Source organism: Rattus norvegicus, chromosome 1 (assembly GCF_036323735.1).
Source record: "Rattus norvegicus strain BN/NHsdMcwi chromosome 1, GRCr8, whole genome shotgun sequence".
Lineage (NCBI taxonomy): Eukaryota > Metazoa > Chordata > Mammalia > Rodentia > Muridae > Rattus > Rattus norvegicus.
This window is the reverse complement of record NC_086019.1, coordinates 248,308,665-248,329,774: the sequence shown is the minus strand read 5'-3', so window position 1 is coordinate 248,329,774 and position 21,110 is coordinate 248,308,665. Positions and strand designations below refer to the sequence as shown.

At 47.9% G+C, this 21,110-nt stretch overlaps 2 pseudogenes across 1 annotated transcript in view; one reads left to right on the top strand and one right to left on the bottom strand.

Moving 5' to 3' along the window:
* Positions 1 to 921: 921 nt before the first annotated feature.
* The window catches only part of Cyp2c6_v1-ps2 (cytochrome P450, family 2, subfamily C, polypeptide 6, variant 1, pseudogene 2), a 56,564-nt pseudogene continuing 36,375 nt past the window's right edge, over positions 922 to 21,110 (bottom strand). Inside the window, exon 9 of the transcript XR_005499678.2 lies at positions 922 to 20,646. The product of XR_005499678.2 is annotated as a cytochrome P450, family 2, subfamily C, polypeptide 6, variant 1, pseudogene 2 (transcript). The remainder of the gene's footprint in view (positions 20,647 to 21,110) is intronic.
* Positions 11,738 to 12,808, top strand: LOC134485235 (igE-binding protein-like; annotated as a pseudogene).

Genomic DNA, 21,110 nt, shown 5'->3' with positions numbered 1-21,110 from the left:
CTTTTCTGGTCCAATCTATTTGGAGTTCTGTAGGCTTCTTGTATGCCTATGGGTATCTCTTTTTTTAGGTTAGGGAAGTTTTCTTCTATGATTTTGTTGAAGATATTTACTGGTCCTTTGAGCTGGGAGTCTTCACTCTCTTCTATACCTATTATCCTTAGGTTTGATCTTCTCATTGAGTCCTGGATTTCCTGTATGTTTTGGACCAGTAGCTTTTTCCGCTTTACATTATCTTTGACAGTTGAGTCAATGATTTCTATGGAATCTTCTGCTCCTGAGATTCTCTCTTCCATCTCTTGTATTCTGTTGGTGAAGCTTGTATCTACAGCTCCTTGTCTCTTCTTTTGGTTTTCTATATCCAGGGTTGTTTCCATGTGTTCTTTCTTGATTGCTTCTATTTCCATTTTTAATTCCTTCATCTGTTTGATTGTGTTTTCCTGGAATTCTTTCAGGGATTTTTGCCATTCCTCTCTGTAGGCTTCTACTTGTTTATTAATGATTTCCTGTGTTTCCCTAAGTGTGCTCATGTCTTTCTTGAAGTCCTCCAGCATCATGATCAAATATGATTTTGAAACTAGATCTTGCTTTTCTGGTGTGTTTGGATATTCCATGTTTGTTTTGGTGGGAGAATTGGGCTCCGATGATGGCATGCAGTCTTGGTTTCTGTTGCTTGGGTTCCTGCGCTTGCCTCTCGCCATCAGATTATCTCTAGTGTTACTTTGTTCTGCTATTTCTGACAGTGGCTAGACTGACCTATAAGCCTGTGTGTCAGGAGTGCTGTAGACCTGTTTTCCTCTCTTTCAGTCAGTTATGGGGACAGTGTGTTCTGCTTTCGGGCGTGTAGTGAAAAGCTCTCAGGGAGAACTTTCCCTCGGGATGGAGACCCTCCAACTCCAAAGACCAGACCGAGACACCACAGGATGCAATCAGCAAGAGGATTTTGTTTATTGTCGGGATACACAGGCACAGGCACCTGCGGGCGCTTCAGTCACTCGGGGGACTGGCGCGCCCCACAGAACCAAGGATGGGCTTTTATAGGATTTTGGGGAGCAGAAACAAGCATACAGAAGCAGATGCATGGTTACAGGGATATAATTGGTGGATTCTAATATGGCAAGGGTTTAGCCCGGGGGCAAGTTTCCTAGCTACCTTCCAGAAACATAACGGCTGACTCGGCCCCCCAAGGGTTCAGCCCGGGGGCAAGTTTCTTAGCTACCTTCTTGGAACATAAAGACTGACTCGGCCCCCCACCAGGGTGTGGGACCTCTCCTGGGGCTTTTTTTCATTGTCAGGTGCTCAACCGAAGTCGTCCTGTTGCCAGGCCTTCAACCAAACACATCCTGCTTGGCAGCCGCTGTGTACTCAGTGTTCTAACCTTTCCCTGAACCAGTCATCTTAAGTACAGCCTTGCAAAATGGCGTTACTGCTGCTAAGCTGGGGTCTTTCATTCCCCCATTTTTTTTGTTAACTTTGAGTGAAATCTTTCACTCGACTTGGTCAAGAAATTTCTGTCTGGTGGGGGCTTATTCCCCCACTGACTCTAGGCCACAAAAGGGCTAGGAGGAGCCACGTAGGAGTTTTAACTTTAAGGGGTTTGGAGTGCGCTGAACTCTCCATGTCTGGGGTGTAGTGTTGTGATTAGTCAATTCCTCAGACCGGACTGCCTTGAGGTGTGGTGCGTGGATCTAAGCCGAGACTCCGTCTACCTTTAGGGCGGTCAGGGTAGTCAGGAGGACGGTGTAGGGTCCTTTCCACCGTGGCTCGAGATTCTTGGTCTGGTGTCTGTGCACCCACACGGTGTCTCCAATCTGGAACAGGTGTGGCACCACCGGATGTTCAAGCTTGTCCTGGTAAGCAGCGGCCAAAGGTCTCCAGACGTCTCTCTGCACAATCTGTAGGGCCTGTAAATGGGCCCTCAGAGAAGGGCTGTCAGCAAAATCAGCAATGTTTGAATCAAAGAAATGGACAAATGGGGGTGGTGTTCTATATATTATTTCAAAAGGAATTAGACCATGGGGGCCCGGGGTATTCCGGGCCCGATATAGAACTAGGGGAAGGAGGGCCACCCAATCCTTTGAGCCAGTTGCAAGCGTATGTTTGGATAAAGTCTCCTTAATTGTTCTATTCATGTGTTCTACCTGACCTGAACTCTGGGGTCTATAGGCACAATGTAATTTCCAATCAATCCCCAGCAATTTGGCCACCAACTGACTTACTTGGGAGACGAAAGCGGGCCCGTTGTCTGACCTCAACGCTTGAGGCATGTCATACCTGGGAAAGATTTCCTCGAGGAGCTTCTTGGTGACCATTTTTGTAGTCTCGTGCTTCGTGGGGAAGGCTTTGACCCATCCTGAGAAGGTGTCTATAAACACTAGGAGATACTTGTATCCATATATACCTGGTTTAATTTCAGTAAAATCAATTTCCCAATGGATGTCGGGACGGTGTCCCCTAGGACGAACTCCTTGTCCAATCATGGTCCTTCCCAGGTTAACCTGAGCACACGCTTTGTAACTCTCAGTCACCTTTTGTATCGCTTTGTCCCAATTAAAAAAAAAACAGATTTATCTCTTCTCGATCTAGTAAGGTTTTTATCTTCTTATGTAAAAAGGAGATCAATTCAAAAGTCCTTTGTAGACCCACTGTTTTAGTTGAGGGTGGTAGATGGCCCCCATTTTTTTAGGAGCTCTATGTCCTCATGGGCATAAACCCAACTGGTTTGTCCCACTGGTGGGGGCGTGGGTTGGTCTGGGCTATTTAAGGGCAAGATTTGTTTGCTCATGGCCGCTTTTCGCGCCGTGGCATCGGCCAGCCGGTTTCTTCGTGCCTCTGGGTTGTGCCCTTTCTGGTGTCCTGGACAATGTACTCAGTCTTTTGGGCAAGAATAGGGCTTCTAAGAGGGCCAGAATTTTAGCCATATCTTTACCCTCAGATGTGAGCAGCCCCCGCCTCCGGTAGATCTCCCCGTGGATGTGTGCCGTGGCAAAGGCATAACGGCTGTCTGTATATATATTTAGCCTCTTACCTTTTGTCATCTTGAACGCCTGAGTCAAGGCGATGAGTTCAGCCCGTTGTGCGGAGGTACCAGCAGGCAGGGCTTTCGCCCAAATCACTTTGTCCTCCGTAGTGACCGCAGCTCCAGCCTTTCACTCTCCCTCTGCCAAGAAGCTGTTGTCATCCGTGTACCATGTGTGGTCAGCATTCTGAAGAGGCTGGTCCGATAGGTCCGGCCTGGTTCCATGTACTTCTGCGAGGATTTGTAGGCAGTCATGCTGTTTTGCCTCCTCTGGTAGAGGAAGCAAGGTGGCAGGATTGAGGGCGACTACGGGCCCAAACTGAACCCGTTCTGCATCCAGTAACAAGGCTTGGTGTGAGAATTAGAGAGCCAGCGGTCTGGGGGCTGCTTTACCAAGGCCTCCACTGCGTGGGGTGCTAGGATGGTGAGTGGCTGTCCCAAAGTCAATTTTCCAGCGTCCTTGATCAGGACAGCAATAGCAGCCACCATCTTTAGGCACGGTGGCCAGCCGGAGGCCACAGGGTCCAATTTCTTAGACAGGTAGGCCACAGGGCGTTTTCAGAGTCCCAACCTTTGTGTTAGGACCCCTTTAGCATACCCCTGTTTCTCATCGATGAACAGTTACTGAGCAAATTGTAAGGGTTTGGAACAGTCGGATGAATATCTTCTATCCTCTTGTTGACCTTTCTCAAGTCTTGTACTGGCCTATAATCTCCAGTGCCGGGTTTCTTAACAGGCAGAAGAGGCGTATTCCAAGGCGACCGGCAGGGGATTAGGATGCCTTGATCTAGAAGCCTCGTAATGTGAGGCCTTATACCTTGATAAGCTTCATGTGACAGGGGGTATTGTTTTATGGAGACTGGAGTTGTATGGGGGCTGTTGGAGCGCCAACCCCATCCCACCAGTCTCTGCCCAAGCCAGTGTCCTGTCCCGGTTCATAGGGTTAGAACTTGAAGGGGAGTTCCGTGGGGGCCAGTTATTTGGGCCCCTCCTTCCTCAAAATGAATTTGTGCTTTTAGTTTGGTGAGCAGATCACGGCCCAGCAGAGGGTACGGGCAGTCTGGAACATGTAAGAAGGAATGGGTCACCTTACCAGTAGCCAGCTGAACCCGGCGGTCCGTAGTCCATCGGTATTGTTTCTCACCAGTAGCTCTTTGTACCCAGGCCGTCCGGTCGCTGAGTTGTCCTGAAGCTTGGGTGAGGACTGAATGCTGGGCTCCTGTGTCTACCAGGAAAGTAACCGGCTGCCCCCCAACTTTAAGCGTTACCCTGGGCTCAGGGGGGGGCTCCTGGCCCTGACCTCCCTAATCTTTATCTAGAGCCAAGAGGGAGGTTCGTGGTCGAGGCTTTCGGGGTCCGCCAGGCTTCTTGGGGCACTCTCTAGCCCAGTGCCCTTTCTCTTTGTAATAGGCACATTGATCTTTATCCAGCTTCAGCCCCTTTCGAGCTCCCCCCTATCTCCCTTCCTTTCTTGGCTCTGAACTACGGCGGCCAAGATTCGACTCAATTCTCTCTCTTATTAAAAATCTTTTCAGCTTCTTTAAGTAAATCCTGTAATGTATAGCCCTGCAAATTTTCTAACCTCTGTAACTTAGTCCTGATATCTGGAGCAGCCTGCCAGATGAAGGACATAGAGACACTCGTCATTTGTCCTGGGTCATCTGGGTCATAGGGAGTGTACATACGGTAGGCCTCCTTAAGTCTCTCTAGAAAGGCGGAGGGAGTTTCCCCTGCTTCCTGTAATACCTGTTTTACCTGAGCCAAATTAGTAGGGCGTCGTATAGCCCCTCGGAGACCCGCTAGAAGCAACTGGCGATAAAGGCGTAGGTGTCCCTTACCTTCAGCTGTATTAAAATCCCAGTTTGGTCCTCAGGCAGCTGGGTGGGACGCCCATCATCTCCCAGAACATGCTTTTTGGCCTCTAGGATCACTCTTTGTTTTTTTTTTCTGAGGTTAAGAGGGCCTGTAAGAGCTGTTGGCAGTCATCCCAAGTAGGCTGGTGGGTAAGTAAAACAGATTCTATTAGGTCGGTGAGTGCCACCGGATCTTTGGAGAAAGAAGGGTTGTGTTGTTTCCAATTGTAAATGTCAGCTGTCAGCTGCTGAAAACGGCCAGTATTGGGTCTGGCCACTGGTTCCCTGTCTAAGTGGGAAAGCCTGGGAGGTTGTATCTGGCATCACCTCGCGCTTATTGCGCAATCTCCCTGCGACAGGGGAGAAACCCTTATCAGACTGTGGCCCGGCAATGATCTGGCCGGCGGCTCTGCCTCCTCCGTTTCAGCCGGCCCTGTCAGAGAGAAGATCTATGAGAGGGGAGTTTGGGTCTGCCGGGAGGACAGGTTTCTTAAGACGTGGCCGGCAGACCGGGCGGGGCCGAGGGGACAGGCTGGGGGTTGAGGGGAGGCCAATTCGGGTCCACGAAGGGTTCCGCCCAGGAGGGGGGTTTTAAGGCGAGACTCTCTCAAGTGATAATATAAGAAACCTGGTCAGGATGTCCGTGGACGACCCGATCTTTAACCTGTAAAATAATGATCTTATTAAATGTGTCATTCACTGGCCATCCTGCTCCGAAAGTGGGCCACTCGGATGTGTAGAGAGTCTGCCCTTTTCCTTTTTTTTTTTTAACCTCGACGGACTGGTTGTGTGCCTGGTCGTGGACGTCTTCCCAATGATCAAGAGTGAGACTTAGGGGCATTGTTAGGGACTGTCCCATGTTAGTTCTAAGGAAGATTAGGACACAGAGAAAACAAACAACACCAACAGTCAAACAAACAACAGACAGGCGTGCTACACGGCTTTGGTACCAAACTGAAAGCAAAAAGTCAGATGGAGGTGGCAAAGGTCCGGGGCCCTCTGAAAGCCAAAAATACAGACAGAGTGCCGTTAGTCCGGATCTTTCTCCTCTCCCAGATTGGGCCCCGAAAAGTCGGGCCCCTAACACCCTTGGAACGTCTTCCAGGGCTGCGGGGCGAGAAGTCCGAGCTCGTCAGTTCCTTCTTCGTCCCGCCCAAATTCCAAACAACCTGGCTGAGCGCTCACAGAACAGACCTGGCTGAGCGCTCACAGAACCTGGCTGAGCACTCACAGAACAGACCTGGCTGAGCGCTCACAGAACAGACCTGGCTGAGCGCTCACAGAACAGACTTGGCTGAGCGCTCACAGAACAGACAGAATAAGGCAGAACGAGACAAAATCAGACAGACAGACAGACGCCGGCCGGCTTACCTCCCAGTGGGTGGTCGGTGGTCCCTGGGTGGAGGATCTCCTTTCCCGGCCAACGCACCAAATGAAAAGCTCTCAGGGAGAACTTTCCCTCGGGATGGAGACCCTCCAACTCCAAAGACCAGACCGAGACACCACAGGATGCAATCAGCAAGAGGATTTGGTTTATTGTCGGGATACACAGGCACAGGCACCTGCAGGCGCTTCAGTCACTCGGGGGACTGGCGCGCCCCACAGAACCAAGGATGGGCTTTTATAGGATTTTGGGGAGCAGAAGCAAGCATACAGAAGCAGATGCATGGTTACAGGGATATAATTGGTGGATTCTAATATGGCAAGGGTTTAGCCCGGGGGCAAGTTTCCTAGCTACCTTCCAGAAACATAACGGCTGACTCGGCCCCCCAAGGGTTCAGCCCGGGGGCAAGTTTCTTAGCTACCTTCTTGGAACATAACGACTGACTCGGCCCCCCACCAGGGTGTGGGACCTCTCCTGGGGCTTTTTTTCATTGTCAGGTGCTCAACCGAAGTCGTCCTGTTGCTAGGCCTTCAACCAAACACATCCTGCTTGGCAGCCGCTGTGTACTCAGTGTTCTAACCTTTCCCTGAACCAGTCATCTTAAGTACAGCCTTGCAAAATGGCGTTACTGCTGCTAAGCTGGGGTCTTTCAGTAGTTTTTCCTCTCTACAGGTCTTCAGCTGTTCCTGTGGGCCTGTGTCTTGAGTTCACCGGGCAGCTTTCTTGCAGCAGAAAATTTGGTCTTACCTGTGGTCCCGAGGCTCAGGTTCGCTCGTGGGGTGCTGCCCAGGGGCTCTCTGCAGCGGCAGCAACCAGGAAGACCTGTGCCGCCCCTTCCGGGAGCTTCAGTGCACCAGGGTTCCAGATGGTCTTTGGCTTTTTCCTCTGGCGTCCGAGATGTGTGTGCAGGGAGCAGTCTCTTCTGGTTTCCCAGGCTTGTCTGCCTCTCTGAAGGTTTAGCTCTCCCTCCCACGGGATTTGGGTGCAGAGAACTGTTTATCCGGTCTGTTTCTTTCAGGTTCCGGCGGTGTCTCAGGCGCAGAAGTCCTGCCGCTCCTGGGCCCTCCCCCACGGGAGCCCAGAGGCCTTATACAGTTTCCTCTTGGGCCAGGGATGTGGGCAGGGGTGAGCAGTGTTGGTGGTCTCTTCCGCTCTGCAGCCTCAGGAGTGCCCACCTGACCAGGCGGTTGGGTCTCTCTCTCACCGGGTCTGGGAGCAGAGAGCTGCTGCGGGCCGGGATCCGCGGGTGTGGGACTTCCGGTAAACACAGACCGTGCCTCCTAGAGAAATTCTGCTTCCGTGTCCCAAGCTCACCAGGCAGCTTTCTTGCAGCAGAAAATTTGGTCTTACCTGTGGTCCCGAGGCTCCGGTTCGCTCGTGGGGTGCTGCCCAGGGGCTCTCTGCAGCGGCAGCAACCAGGAAGACCTGTGCCGCCCCTTCCGGGAGCTTCAGTGCACCAGGGTTCCAGATGGTCTTTGGCTTTTTCCTCTGGCGTCCGAGATGTGTGTGCAGGGAGCAGTCTCTTCTGGTTTCCCAGGCTTGTCTGCCTCTCTGAAGGTTTAGCTCTCCCTCCCACGGGATTTGGGTGCAGAGAACTGTTTATCCGATCTGTTTCTTTCAGGTTCCGGTGGTGTCTCAGGCGCAGAAGTCCTGCCGCTCCTGGGCCCTCCCCCACGGGAGCCCAGAGGCCTTATACAGTTTCCTCTTGGGCCAGGGATGTGGGCAGGGGTGAGCAGTGTTGGTGGTCTCTTCCGCTCTGCAGCCTCAGGAGTGCCCACCTGACCAGGCGGTTGGGTCTCTCTCTCACCGGGTCTGGGAGCAGAGAGCTGCTGCGGGCCGGGATCCGCGGGTGTGGGAGATCGACCCATTCTTATCACCCTGTACAAAGTTTAATTCCACGTGGAACAAGGACCTCCACAACAAACCAGATACACTCAAACTAATAGAAGAAAAATTGGGGAAGAACCTTGAACACATGGGCACTGGAGAACATTTCTCGAACAAAACGCCAATGGCTTATGCACTAAGATCAAGAACTGAAAAGTGGGATTTCATAAAACTGCAAAGTTTCTGTAAGGCAAAGGACACTGTTTTTAGGACAAAACAACAACCAACAGAATGGGAAAAGAAGTCTATCAATCCTACAACTGATAGAGAACTTATATCCAAAATATACGAAGAACTCAAGAAGTTAAACTGCAGGGAGACAAATAACCTTATTAAAAATGGGGTTCAAAGCTAAGCAAAGAATTCACAGCTGATGAATGCCAAATGTCTGAGAAACACCTAAAGAAATGTTCAACATCTTTAGTCATAAGGGAAATGCAAATCAAAACAACCCTGAGATTCCTACTCATGCCATTCAGAATTGTTAAAATCAAAAACTCCAGCTACATCAGATGCTAGGAAGGAAGTGGAGAAAGAGGAACACACCATTGTTGGTGGGATTGCAGACTGATACAACTGTTCTGGAAATCAGTCTGGAGGTTCCTCAGAAAATTGTACATTGAACTACATGAGGACCCAGCTATACCTCTCTTGGGCATATACCCAAAAGATGCCCCCAGAAATAATAAATACACATACTCCACTATGTTCAGAGCAGCTTTATTTATAAGAGCCAGAAGGTAGAAAGAATCCAGATGCCCTTCAACAGAGAAATGGATATAGAAAATGCTGTAAATCTACACAATGGAATATTACTCAGGTATCAAAAACAATGACTTCCGCAAATTCATAGGCAAATGGGTGGAACTGGAAAATACCATCCTGTGTGAGGTAACACAATTACAGAAAAATACACATGGTATGCACTCAATGATAAGTGGATATTAGCCCAAATGCTCGAATTACCCTAGGTAAACAGAACACATGAAATTCAAGAAGGATCCCCAAAATGGGAATGCTTCACTCCTTCTTTAAAAGGAGAACATGAATACCTTTAGGAGGGAATAAAGAGGGAAAGTTTAGAACAGATGCTGAAGGAACACCCATTCAGAGCCTGCCTCATATGTGGCCCATACATATACAGCCACCAAACTATATAAGATGGATTAAGCAAAGAAGTGCAAGCTGACAAGAAACAGATGTAGATCTCTCCTGAGAGACACAACCAGAATACAGCAAATACATAGGTGAATGCCTGCAGCAAACCACTGAACTGAGAATGGGACCCGCATGGAAGGAATCAGAGAAAGGACTTTTAGAACTTGAAGAGGCTTGAGACCCCATAAGAACAACAATGCCAACCAACCACAGCTTCCAGGGACTAAGCCACTACCCAAAGATGATACATGGACTGACCCTGGGCTCCAACTGCATCGATAGCAATAAATAGCCTACTAAGGGCACCAGTGGAACGGAAACCCTTGGTCCTGCCAAGACTGAACCCTCAGTGAATGGTATTGTTGAAAGGAGGGTGACAATGGAGGAAGGATGGGGAGGGGAACACCCTTATAAAAGGGGAAGGGGAGGAGTTAGGGGGATTTTGGCCTGGAAACCGGGAAAGTAATAACAATTATAATGTAAATAAAAATACCCAATTTACTAAAGATGGAGAAAAAATATTTCCAAGCTAATGATCCCAAGAAAAAATCTGAAGTAGCCATTCTAATATAGATTAAAATTGGTTTTCACCTAAAACTTATCAAAAAAGGTAAGGAGGGACACTTCATATTCATCAAAAAATTGACACCAAGATGAATTCCCAGTCCTGAATAACTATGATGCAAACGCAAGGGCAACTACATTCAAAAACAAACATTACTAAAGCTAAAACACACATTGCACCTCACATAATAATACTGGGAGACTTCAACATGCCTCTCTCAGCAGTAGACAGATCATGGAAAGAGAAACTAAACATGGGCACTGAAAAATCAAAAGAAGTTATGAACTGTGAGGAGCTGTCCGAGGAGCTGTCCTCACAGAGATGTGAGGAGCTGTCCGAGGAGCTGTTCTCACATATGTGAGGAGCTGTCCTCACAAACTCCATTACAAGATGGCACCAGCATCCGGCAGAACGCACCTAGTAAAAAGGGCAATACGCAGGCGCCTGGTAATGTCCCTACTCAAAGGGACACGTACGTTTTGGTACGTCATCTGGCATAATTGGCGGCGACCAGTCAGAGAGTGACACGTCCTAGGCGAGGATAGTTTCCTATATAAGGGACGGTTATTCCTCACTCTCCGTCTCCACATTGTAAGCTTATGCTCTCCCTCTCAAGACGCATTAAAGCTTTTCTGTAGTAGGATCCTGTGTGTGCCGTGTCGTTCCTGCTGGCAAGACGAAGCGCGGGACATCTGGTGCCAAAAACCCGGGAAAGACCTCACCATCGTCAGCACCTTCGGAGATCCCTTGGCGACAAGGAGGATTCAGAACTGCAGGTAGATACGTTCGGAGAGGCAGCCCTCCCTTGGACTTTGGTCTGGGGTTGTCACCGCCTTGGGAAGGATTTGTTGAGGCTATAGTATTTGTCCTGGGAGCCACCCTACTCTTTGTGTTCTGTTTTCACCGTTTTCGCTGTTAAAAGGACGATCACAGCAGCTGAAGGCGCGTCTCAGTCTCTCGTATATAAGTGAGCTTCGCGCAGCTCCCTTTTAACAAGGACGCGATAAGGCCGACGTACATAAGCGGCACCATCTGGGGAGGCGCGTGTAAGACTCCCGTACATAAGAGAGCAGCGTGTCCGTCTCTACCCTTTCACCTCACGCCTTGTCAGACGGACGTAGGTAAGCCGCCGGCGTTCCTGGCCCATCATGGGATCCTCACAGTCTGTGGTCACAGCCTTGGAAACAGTGTTAAAGCAGAGGAACATCAAAATTGGAGGAGGAACACTTAAAAACTTTGTGAAGGAGGTGGAGAGGGTGGCGCCTTGGTTTGCCTGTTCAGGCTCGTTTACGATTGCCTCATGGAACAAACTTGGAAAAGACCTTGACAGAAAATTGGCGGAAGAGGATCTGTGCCTAGGGACCAAAGCTATATGGAAGCTGGTTAAGAATTGTTTAAAGGATGAAACGTGTAAGGCAGCAGTAGTAGAAGGACAGGCCACTCTCGAGGTAGTCCGGGAAAGTCTGTCAGAAACTGAACGTAGTGAGAGGTTGGGCGCGCGCAAGAAAAAAGACGTCCTAAGAAAGAAAAAGTGCCCTCCCGGTAAGTCCAAAGACAAGGGAGCGTTGAAATTTTCAGATTCCAATACTTCCTCCTCTACACATAAACCAGGAGGGGGAGCCAGCCTATACCCTGTGAAAGAGCTAGAAGCGCTGAACCTCGACATTTCTGAAAGCTCTGAAAATGAAACCTTAGACTCAGAGGAGGAGGCTGAGCTAGATGAGGAAGCAGCTAAATATGAGGAGGAAAGATATTACCCAGATGAATGTAGGGGAAGTAATAGAAGCCTTCTAGCGCGGCCGCCACCAACGGCGCCTCCTCCATATGAGACACGCTCACGCGCCTTCTCACTAGTCCCCGAGAGGGTGAAAAGAAAGCTGAGTATGACATTTCCTATCTTTGAGACTCCGGAGGGAGGACGGGTCCATGCCCCTGTTGAATATAATCAGATTAAGGAATTAGCGGAATCAGTTAGAAAGTATGGAGTCACGGCCAACTTTACTCTAACACAACTCGACAGGTTGGCCATGACAGCATTGACACCAGCTGATTGGCAGATGATTGCTAAGGCAGCCCTTGCCAGCATGGGCTAATACATGAATGGAAAGCGCTCTGGTATGAGGCAGCCCAAACACAGGCCAGAGCAAATGCTACGGCCTTAATACCTGAGCAACAAGAATGGACTTTCGAACTCTTAACAGGACAGGGCCGCTTTGCAGCTGATCAGTCTGCTTACCACTGGGGCGCCTATGCTCAGGTCTCCAGCACAGCTATTAGAGCCTGGAAGGCACTGTCCAGGAGAGGAGGGATTGATAATCAACTTACAAAAATCGTTCAGGGACCCCAGGAAAATTTCTCAGATTTTGTAGCTAGAATGACAGCGGCTGCAGGACGAATCTTTGGCGATCCTGAACAAGCAGCACCACTAATAGAACAGCTCGTTTTCGAGCAAGCCACCCAGGAGTGCCAAACAGCCATAGCCCCCCCGAGGAAATAAAGGGCTACAGGATTGGCTTAGAGTTTGCAGGGAACTTGGAGGGCCCCTTACTAACTCAGGCCTGGCGGCTGCCATTCTCCAGTTCCAGCAACGCCCCGTTAAAGGGACGGATAAAAGATCATGCTTTCAATGTGGGAAAACAGGCCATCTAAAAAGAGACTGCAGGATGACAAAAAGAGACAGGGGGTCTGCAACCCTCTGTGTCCGATGTGGCAAAGGCTACCATAGGGCTGACCAGTGCCAATCAGTGAGAGACATTAAAGGCAAACTACTCCCTCCTTTGGAGACTCGACCTAATGAGATGTCAAAAAACGGGCTGGTGGGCCCCCGGTCCCAGGGCCCTCAAAGATATGGGAACCGCTTTCACAGGGCCACGACCCCGGCAGAGGAGGTCCCCCAAGAGGCGACACAAAATTGGACCTGCGTGCCGCCTCAGACTTCTTTCTAATGCCCCAGATGGGCATTCAGCCAATTCCTGCTCAGACTGTGGGGCCTCTACCCCCGGGAACCATAGGCCTTGTCCTTGGGAGAGGATCTCTTGCCCTACAAGGACTGATAGTCCATCCAGGCCTTGTTGAAGCTCAGCGCTCTCTTGATATTCAGATTCTTTGTTCAAGTCCCGATGGGGTTTTTTCCATAAGTAAAGGAGATAGAATAGCACAGTTATTACTCCTTCTGTGCTTCCAGGCCACGATACAAGATACCAAGGGACCCATGGGGTCCACTGGTCATGATTCGGCATATTTGGTGGTTCACCTTAACAACCGCCCAAAATTGAGCTTAGAAATTAATGGAAAGAAATTCGAAGGCATACTGGATACTGGGGCTGATAAAAGTATAATTTCCTCAAAATGGTGGCCTCAATCATGGCCTACCACAAAATCTTCTCACTCACTACAAGGATTAGGCTACCAGTCATGCCCTATGATCAGCTCTGCCACTCTAACTTGGACAACTGCCGATGGCCGACAGGGACAATTTATTCCTTATGTACTTCCCCTGCCAGTTAATCTTTGGGGGAGGGATGTTATGCAGACCATGGGACTGACCTTATCTAATGAATACCCCCCACAAGTGGCCCACATGATGTCAAGGATGGGCTATAAGGAAGGGAAAGGCCTAGGGCGATTAGAACAGGGTTGTCTCACGCCCATTGAACCGATTGCCAACCCCCATAAACAAGGCCTGGGTTTTTCCTAGGCGCCATTGGGGCAGCACGACCCATACCATGGAGGACGGAGGACACGGTGTGGGTTCCCCAATGGCCATTAACCTCTGAGAAATTACAGGCAGCTACAGGACTGGTGGATGAACAATTAAGATTGGGACATTTGGAGCCCTCTACCTCTCCTTGGAACACCCCAATTTTTGTAATAAGGAAAAAATCAGGAAAATGGCGACTACTCCATGACTTGAGGGCCATTAACGATCAGATGGAATCCCTTGGACCCATTCAGCGGGGCCTTCCTATACTCTCGGCCCTACAAAAAGATTGGAATTTGGTAATAATAGATATCAAGGATTGTTTTTTCTCTATTCCTCTTTACCCCCCAGATAGGCCCAGGTTTGCTTTTACTCTCCCATCAATTAATCATATTGAACCTGATAAAAGATACCAGTGGAAGGTCCTACCTCAGGGCATGGCCAACAGCCCTACGATGTGTCAGTTATATGTTCAGGAAGCCCTCAAACCAGTCAGGGAGACCTATCCAAATTTACTGTTAATCCATTACATGGATGATATATTGATGTGTCATAAAGACTTAGAATTCCTCAAACAAGCCTATTCCTTATTACAAAAAAACCCTTAAACAATGGGACTTACATATTGCTACAGAAAAGGTCCAAATTGCTGACACAGGCCATTTTCTAGGATCCATTATTTTCCCTGATAAGATTATACCCCAGAAACTGGAAATCCGTAGAGACCACCTCCATACTCTTAATGACTTTCAGAAGCTCTTGGGAGATATCAACTGGTTGAGACCATTTTTGAAAATCCCTTCCGCGGAATTAAAACCTTTGTTCGAAATATTGGAAGGGGACGGCCACATCACCTCCCCTCGTGTGCTAACTCCCGCTGCAACCAAGGCCTTACTAAAAGTAGAAGATGCCATAAAACAGGCCCAATTGCAACACATTGATTGGTCTCTACCTTTTTCACTCTGTGTACTAGATACCAAGGATTTACCCACTGCCGTTTTATGGCAACAAGGTCCACTGTTATGGATCCATCCACATGCTTCCCCTGTGAAGATTATTGATTGGTATCCAACCGCAGTAGCACATCTGGCTATTAAGGGCCTAAAAGCTGCCATCTGTCACTTTGGGACTCCACCCCAATCCTTGATTATCCCATATACACCCTACCAAGTCCAAACTCTAGCCGCTACCTCTGATGATTGGGCAGTGCTGCTCACATCCTTTACAGGGAAGATAGATAATCATTATCCTAAACACCCCCTATTGTGTTTCGCAAGATCACAACCTATTGTTTTCCCTCGCATCACATCCCACAAACCATTAAAGGAGGGGATAACGGTGTATACGGATGGGTCAAAAACAGGGGTGGGAGCATATGTGGTAAACTCCCAAGTATTCTCTCGACAATATTTTGAAACCTCACCCCAAGTGGTAGAATGCCTAGTGGTCATGGAGGTCATTGAAAAATTCCAGGTTCCTCTAAATATTGTTTCAGATTCCTCCTATGTGGTTAATGCTGTTAGTATTCTTGAAACCGCCGGTATAATTAAAACCACTAGTAAGGTGGCAGATATTTTCCGAAAAATCCAAATTATCCTATTAAATAGAAGATTCCCTGTATACATTATTCATATACGGGCCCATTCTGGACTCCCTGGCCCAATGAGTTCAGAGAATGATTTGGTTGACAAAGCCACAAAAATGATAGCTGTGGCCCTGGCCTCTCCTTTAGAGGCCGCTAAAGCCTTTCATGGCAATTTCCATGTCACCTCAGAAACTTTACACCGCCGCTTCTCTATAACTAGAAAAGAGACACGTGATATAGTCACCCAATGCCAACAGTGCTGCCAGTTCCTCCCAGGTCCTCACATCGGGGTCAACCCGAGAGGAATACAGCCCTTGCAAATCTTGCAAATGGATGTTACTCATAATTCTACTTTTGGAAAATTACAGTATGTGCATGTATCTATAGACACATGTTCTGGCATTCTACATGCCACCCCACTTACAGGAGAAAAAACAACACATGTCATTCAGCACTGCCTTGAAGCATGGAGTGCTTGGGGAAAGCCAAAATGTGTAAAAACTGACAATGGCCCCGCCTACACATCTCAAAAATTCCGTCAGTTTTGTGCTCAGGTGCAGGTTACCCACCTGATGGGCCTGCCCTACAACCCTCAAGGACAGGGAATCATAGAGCGTGCTCATCGGACGCTCAAATCATATTTAATAAAACAAAGAAGGGGAATTATGATAGAACTCCCCCCAACACCCCGAGTGGCCACTGCTCTGGCCCTTTTTACCTTAAATTTTTTAAATCTTGATGAAGCTGGACAAACAACGGCTGAGCCACATTGCTCAGAGCCCAAGAGGACAAAAGAATTAGTCAAATGGAAGGATGTATTAACAAATGAATGGAAAGGCCCGGATCGGATCCTGTTTTAATAAGATCCAGGGGAGCTGTCTGTGTTTTTCCACAGGACAATGAAAATCCCATATGGATCCCAGGACGACTTACTCAGAGCATCACAGCAAGTGATCAAGAAGGGACTGGGACTCCTGCACCTCCTCACTCTTCTTCCATGGATGCCAGCAACGGTGCAGGGCGAGCTACGATGGGGAGTAATGTCAACCTTTCCACTCCCGATGCCGGTGATGTACCACTAACAGGGATTTAGGGTTGGCCTATTTACCTAAGGATCCACAGGTTGAACGACTAAAAGAAAATAGGACTATTCCCCTTAAGGGCAGCCTTTGTTTTGGCATATTCAACAAAACATCTTTTGATCTCCCTTGCATTATGTTATATAATCAATCTTCTGCTTGGTTAAGGGAGGCCACATGGGGAACTGTTGAGGAGGACATTGTGGCTAACACCACAGTTCTCTATGGTGGTGGCCTTACATTGCGTTAATGGTAGCTGCACTGATCTTACACCCATGGCGATGCTACTTGGAGGAAAGGGCGAAAAGGGACGGTTGTCATTTTCCTGGACGGGGAACATCAAACCTGCTGCCTCTGTCTGGACAGCTACTCATATAAAATATCGCAGTAGTTACCCGCATGCCGCGCTTTATCCCGATCCCTGTTGATACCTCGGGGACCATGACCTTATTTAGAGGAAAAAGAGATTTTGGTACTTCTGCAATTATTGCTGGCATTATTGCTACGACAGCAGTCGCTGCCTCGGTTACTGCCTCGGCATTGGCCTTGTCAAATTCAGTACAGACAACCCAAACTATCAATGATTTATCGGCCACCATCTCTGGTGTCTCGGGACAGACAGGCCTCGGCCAATACTCAGACATAGGGAGGCCTTATGCTTGTCAACCAACGTATAGATCTGGTCCGAGAGCAATTAGACATTCTATGGCAACTGGCCCAGCTTGGCTGTGAGCAAAAACTCCCAGGCCTTTGTGTCACCTCCATATAATATGACAAATTTACCCGAGCTGCTAATCTGTCTAAGAGTCTTTCACAGCATCTGTTACAGAATTGGACCTCGGAGTTTGAACAGACACTTCGGGAGCTGAGAGCGACCATCATTCAAGTAATTTCTACCTGACTGGACCTGTCTTTGATGGAGGGATTGTCGTCCTGGATCACCTCAGCAGTCTCTTATTTCAAGGAATGGGTGGGAGTGGGACTTTTTGGAGTGATCCTCTGCTGTGGATTAGTGTTACTCCTCTGGTTGCTTTGCAAATTGAGATCTCAAACAAGAAAGGATAAAGTAGTGATCGCCCAGGCGCTTGTAGCCCTTGAACAAGGAGCGTCAGCCGATATCTGGTTGACCATGCTCAAGCAACAGGTCGCCGGCTGGACAGCTCTTGCACTCCTAGAACCTTGGTTCATTGCACAGGATTAGAGTGTCTGGCTTGAGCAGCCCATGAGGGGTGACGAGCTTAGCATCGCACAGGGAAGTTCTACCAAATACGCTCCCTGGAAGGCATGTCATATTACATGAGGGTTTCTGCCCCAGTTTTCCCTCCCTCGAAAAATGGCAGTGCGACGGGTCGGGAGTGCCCTGGGTCCCAACAACAGCCTAAGGGTATCTCTCTTGTACAGGTTCGCCAACTTTGTACAAGGATATGACCTCTGTCTTCGCCCTCCTATATCTGGGTGTCCTGTTTGCTTAAAAAAAAAAAAAAACAGAAAAGGGTGAGATGTGAGGAGCTGTCCGAGGAGCTGTCCTCACAGATGTGAGGAGCTGTCCGAGGAGCTGTCCTCACATATGTGAGGAGCTGTCCTCACAAACTCCATTACAAGATGACACCGGCATCCGGCAGAATGCACCTAGTAAAAAGGGCAATACGCAGGCACCTGGTAACTTCCCTACTCAAAGGGACACGTACGTTTTGGTACGTCATCTGGCATAATTGGCAGCGACCAGTCAGAGAGTGACACGTCCTAGGCGAGGATAGTTTCCTATATAAGGGATGGTTATTCCTCACTCGGCGTCTCCGCATTGTAAGCTTATGCTCTCCCTCTCAAGACGCATTAAAGCTTTTCTGCAGTAGGATCCTGTGTGTGCCGCGTCGTTCCTGCTGGCGAGACGTAGCGCGGGGCAGGAACCTGGTCTAGCTGTTAACTGGGAGGTTCAGCCAGCAACTGATCAGTGCAGATGTAGAAGCTTGGAGCCAACCATCACACTGAGCTCCAGGCCTCCGGTACGGGAGACAGCAGAAGCAATGGGGTAGCAGAGAGGGATTGCAGCCCCATAGGAAGAGCAACATCAGCTATCCAGACTACCTAGTGCTCCCAGGAATTATAGCACCAAGGGGTGTACAGGGAAGGATCCACGGCTCCAGATACATATATGGCTAAGGATGGCCTTATCTAACATCAATGGGGGAAAGCCAGAGGTACTGGGGAGATTTGATGCCCCAGCATAAGAGGATGCTGGAATGGTGGAGCAGGAGTGGGTGGATGGGGTAGGAAGCACCCTAATGGAGGCAAAGCTGAGAGGGGAGATGGTAGATGGGATGGGTGTGGTATAGTGAGTTAACTGGGAAGGGAGATACCATTTGAAGTGTAAACAAATGGAATAATTAATTTACTGTGCCCAGGACCTTAATGAACTGGCCAAACAACTCCCTGCACCAATATCCCATGGGGGAGAGAGCTGGACATTCAGAAGTGTGGATACTTCTGAGAAGTGAGAGGAGAAGATCCTCTGCCCACAGTCCAGACCCAAGAGAATTGCACAGTGCCATCTGTGGCCACTGGGTGCAAGAACCTATAGGAGCAATCAGAGGCAGGACCCTTTAATTCCTGCCCACGCCTAGAGCTGGAAGACAGTCCCAGAAGCACCACCACAGTTGAGAGCAGAGATAAGACCCACTTTTCTGCTACCAAGTGACCTGCTTGGTTGTATCAGGATACACAGAGGCAGAATTCCTCGGGGTCAGAGCCCTTCCTGTTTTTGGCTCTGCCCGGAAGTGAACATCCCACAGTTTCCTGCACCCAAATCCCATGGGAAAAGGTTCTTACTAGCACAAATACCAAGTGGTCAGTCCTAAAAGCACATGTATACAAAAAAAAATCATCATGAGAACACAGCCTAGATAATCAACTATTCAGAGCCATAACAGTTCACATAGATGGAAGCAAAGACCAAATGGGTCTGCATTAGGTCCTCTGCATACATGATGTGGTTGCATAGCTTAGTGTTTTGGGGACTCCTAACAGGAGGAGTCTGGGTATCTCTGCCTCATTTGTCTACTCTTTGGACCATTTTCCTCTTCCTTGTCGAGTAGGACCTTGATATGACGATTTGTAGCTAATCTCGCCACACCTTTTAATGCCAAGTTGGCTTGATATCCCTAGAAGGCCTGCTATTTTCTGAAGGGAAATGAAAGAACAATGAATCTGGGGAAGAATAATGGTAGTAGAGGAACTTGAAGAAGTGGAATGTTGGGGGAGGGGCTACAGTGAGGAGATGCTATATGAAGAAAGAATAAATCAAAGGAAAAAGTACTAAGAGCCTTTTGTCAGTGTTGTTGAAAGTAAACCTTGGCACAACCTGCATGTTTATTCCTCCCTGTGAGTTGTCTTCATTATATTTGTCTACAGAGTACTTCAGTTTCTCATCAGCATTTATATGTTTCAAACACAAATACTGCTAGTGGCTATACTTAACATTCAGGAAAAAAAGCTTTCTTACTAATCTCCCATTCACATTCCTTTTTATATTAGTTAAAGGGGAAGATAGTGTGTGCATGACTAGTTGCATGTTTGAGAAGAGCGCCATATCTATGTAAAGGCCAGAAGTAAAACTTTTACTAGTACTGTTTCTTTTAGAAACATCTTGTCTTGTTATGCGAGACAGTTTATCTCCCTAGTATGGCTATTAATCTAGTGTGGGTGACCAGGAAACCCAAGGGATCCTCCTGTGCCTGCCTCCCAAACTCTGGTATAACGAGCACATGCACTGACTTTGAGACATGCACTGAAGATGAAGGTTGGGTCTTCAGACTTGAATGAAAAGGGCAACAGGAGGAACCTGTTCCTCCCCAGAACTGCCACTTTACATGCTCTGTTATCATTATACGGAACAAAATGATATATTGAGAATCTAGTGTTTTGGTTTTAGCCTGAATTGTAAGGAAACACTGAACAAAGGCAACTCAATCAAAAGATCTTATTTTTGAGAACATAAAGAAGATAAATTTCTGTGAATTACCAGTGCTACAGCTAAACCACAGTAAGAACTCAAATTTAGATATACATAGGTACATGAGATGGGGAGACTGTTACAGAGAATATGGAAGTGCAGATATATGTGAGCAGTGACTCCAGAAACTGGAAAATGCAATATGGATATTTCTTGAATCTTGAGGAATATAGGAGTTATTTGAAGGGAGAAAATACAACACATCAGGAGCCAGGCAATTTGATCTCTTTAGAGAGGAATGAAGCACAGCTCATAAAATGGTGGTAGAGAGGCAAATCCATGGAAAACTGGAGTTGTATCAATATCCTTTGGTTGAAGTACAGATTTCAGCTTAAAGTTCTGTAAAATTGTGGTCAGGAATAAAAATAACTCCATGCGGGCTAGGCCCTCTCCTGCAAACATCCGTTTTCCTAGGAGGGAAATGCCAAAAAAGGTAATTATTCCTTGTATATGGTGTTGACCTGAGATGTATTGCACTGGTACAAAAAATACAAGGGAATAACAGTAACTACTGAGTTAAAGCATACATTTTTTAGATTAATCGATGGCTAAAGGAAAAACATTTTAGACAAAAAGAGTCATTTTTCAAACTAACATATGATATCAAAGAATATATCATTCAAAAGTACTAGTCAGCTAGATAGATGCTATGATCTTACCTATATTCAAAGCACTAGGAAAGTTGTAGAGGGGGAGGTTTTTAATTTTTTCATAAAGAACATAAAACTTAGGTAGCACACACACTAAGAAATGTACTTTATATCCACTGTTCATACCCTGAATTTGGGAGAGGGGAACCCTGAGGCCACTGCAGGGCATGATGGCATATCTACAATATTTTCATCAAACTAAGGTGTTCTGAAAATTTTTCAAA